The sequence below is a fragment of the Pteropus alecto genome, unplaced genomic scaffold (genome assembly GCF_000325575.1).
Source record: "Pteropus alecto unplaced genomic scaffold, ASM32557v1 scaffold110, whole genome shotgun sequence".
NCBI lineage: Eukaryota > Metazoa > Chordata > Mammalia > Chiroptera > Pteropodidae > Pteropus > Pteropus alecto.
The window spans coordinates 3604043-3607334 of record NW_006431920.1 but is presented as its reverse complement, the minus strand read 5'-3'; the positions used below and the strand labels follow the sequence as shown (position 1 = coordinate 3607334).

At 38.2% G+C, this 3292-nt stretch overlaps 1 pseudogene; it reads right to left on the bottom strand.

Moving 5' to 3' along the window:
* Positions 1 to 1896: 1896 nt before the first annotated feature.
* LOC112475488 lies at positions 1897 to 2015 on the bottom strand (annotated as a pseudogene).
* Between the last annotated feature and the right edge of the window lie 1277 nt (positions 2016 to 3292).

Sequence of the window (3292 nt, the reverse complement as noted above, 5' to 3'; positions counted from 1 at the left end):
TGTACAGTTCTACTTAGATGTGGTACCTAGAACGCTCAAATTCATAGAGACAGAAAGTAGAATAATGGCTTCTAGGCACTGAGGGGTGAGGGATTAAAGAGTTATTGTTTGATAGGTACAGAGTTTCAGTTTGGGACAATGAAAAAGCTCTGGAGATGCACAGTAATAATGGTTGTACGATCATATTTTTTAAAAATAGTAAATGCTTATTAAAATTTTTGAACAATAGAGAAGCACACAAAATAAAAAGAGAAAGCCTTACTTCTCTCACTCTCACTTCTCCAGGGATTCTTTATCTTTGAAGTAATAAGATTTAAACCAATTTTATGATATTCGCCTAGATTTCTTAAGTAAATAACACAGGCAATGTGTGGGAAGTGCTAATAAAAATTGACAAAAATATGGCACTTTTAAAGAGGAAGATGAAAGGATCCACGACAAAAGAGCGATGAGTTATATGGGGTTATAAGTGGTTATCCAAATACAGGGCTCAGGCAGAGCCTAGGTTGTTTCTGGATGGTTAAATAACATCTGGAGCACAGATGGGTCTGTTTGGCTCCTCACACGTATAAAATGCTATGTGTTTAGAAGATAATCCCTTATGGCACAGTGAAACATTTCTTTATTTTATATAAAACTTGTTTATACACTCAGTAGCTTCGTAACCTTGAAATTTTATCCTTAGAAACCCACTCTGAGAAAATGTCTCATTGACTAGGTTTTCACCACGAGTTTATTTACTCACATTTGTAGTTCACCAGGATAAAGCAATGAGTTCAAAAGCAAGTGTGCTAGGACATGGTTCCATAGAGTAGCGGTTAGCACGTCTCCTTTACATGCAGAAGGACCTGGGTACGCACCCTAGTGGGGCCATGGTCCATGGTCTATGGCCATGTCACTCTGAACAAGCCCAATGTCTGATCTCGGAAGCTAAGCAAGGTTGGGCCTGGTTAGTACTCGGATGGAAGACCAACTAAGAAGACCAAGTGCTGTAGGCATAAAAAAAGAAAAGAAAAAAAGAAAATGTGCTCTTAACTACTATTATTCTCACCCTAGAATCAGCCAGACTTTATGCTTATTATCTAGAGAGAGTGGTTTCTTTGTTCTCACATTTTTTTTTTTTTTTGGCATATTCTTACCAATTTTTGTTACCCTGACTTGGAATTCCTCCCTTTCCCTTAACTCAAAATAAGCTGTTCTACCTGAGCTGAGGAGCTTTTCCATGCAGAGTCTTTCTCATCTACTCCAGGACATGTGAATACTCTTTATCTTAGTTCTTGAGCCAACGGCCATTGAAATGTCTATTTTCTTGTGCCTTTGTTTGTTGCTTTGAGACTTCATGTGGATCAACCTTGTTGTCTCTAAATATTGTCCACACACTTAACAGGATGTTATTGCCACAGTAGATACATAATAGATGATCAATAGGGATATAACGATGGTGTATGCTACTAATAATACACATTCATTAATGATATGTTACCTGCTACTTTCATATCTGACTCCTGAAATAAAAAATGTATTCCACATACTTTATCCAAATCATTCTTTTTAAATATGTTTTGTAGTCTCTTAGATATGATTTCTCAATATTCCTAAACCTTACCCTCCAAAACATATTTCCTTGACCAATTTTCTAGCCCTCTAATTGGTTTGAGATTATTAATTCATGCCAGATTCTCTTTTCTAGAATGTAATGTTTTTTGAAAATGTTAACATTATTATCCTTCTAATTTTTACATATTCAAAAATTTGGAAAAAAAATGCAACATTGTATTGCATTTAAATTTTATTTATTTATTTTAATTTTTAATTTTTTAGGCAAGGCAACCCTTGGTTGACCTCACAGATTACAAGGAACTTGTCAGCTTACCATCCCTTATTTTTTACTTTTTATGCCTACAGCACCTGGTCTTCTTAGGTGGTCTCCCATCCAAGTACTAGCCATGCATGACTCTGCTTAGCTTCTGAGATCAGATGGGATCGGGCTTGTTCAGGGTAACATGGCTATAGACTGCATTTAAACTTCTTAAATGAGTTCTTATCTTGAATAATCTGTACTGGCCAATAATTTGAATTAAAGAGTTGATTTGTTTTGTGCACATGAAGTGTTTATTATTTTACAATTTTTTCTCAGATATTTGACATGAGGAGCACACCACAAAATTGATTTTAAAAGTATCAGGGTTGGCATTGATTTGGGGAATGTTCCCACTCAGAATGGGAGGCCTCCACTAATGCTTGCCTATGACCGTAAGTAAGGCCAGTGCTACACCTTGTCTGCAACTGTAAAGGAGATCAACACTAATTCTTACCTATGCCCGAAATAAGTGAACAACAACCCTTGACTTCATGTGGAACCAATGGAGTCAAGTAATAGAGGGTGAGGTTTGCCTCCGTCACTAGTTCTCAACGCATCGGCATCAGCATCAAGTGAGCAATTGTTAGACATGCACGTTCTCAGGTTCCAAATGAGACCTACTGGTGCAGAAACTCAAGAGATTGGGCCCCAAATCCACGTTTTAATCAGTAGTCCAGATGATTCTGCTGCAGTATTTTGTGTTTAGACCATTGGCCTACCCAGCAGTTACTGCCAACAGCCCCTACTTTGTTAGTAAGCAACACGCTCAAGACTTTCCTGCAGTCACTGGTGACAAGTCAGGATTGGGCTAAGCCAGTCTCATGAATGCTATTTGGCTTTGCCAGTGCTGGTACAGAAAGAGCCTACTAACTACTTCTGGCCAATATATTATTAGAGAAGTCAATTGTTCTCTTGGGGGAAAGATTCTGCTCCTTGATAAAAGAGAGAGCCAGCCCTGTGAAGGAGAAGATATTTTACCACCAACATACCCCTTACCCTCTGCTTTCTGCATTGAATATAGTTGTGTGACATCTGGAATAGCAGCTGCCAAATTGCAGCTAAAAAGGAAGGCTAAGAGAAATGCAAAAACACCAGTTAAGTGTTCTGATCCCAGAGAGCTTGTATGCAGCTTGGAACCACCTGTCCCAGAGTCCTTGGTGGGGATGTGACGATATTCTTATGAGTGAAGCCATGGCTGGTCAGGTGTTCTTTATTTTCAGTCAACACATCTCAACTGATGAAAACTGTGAATGCCACATTTATACCAACTGCAGCAGTTTATAAAGGGATTGCCAGCTACACTTGATGTTAGATACCCTAGGGCTGATACATACTTATGTGGAAAGTGTCCAGATTTGGAGATTAATTTTAGTATTCAGTGCTCACATTTTCTAATGGTGCTTCAGATTAAATTAATTTTAGGGTCCATGC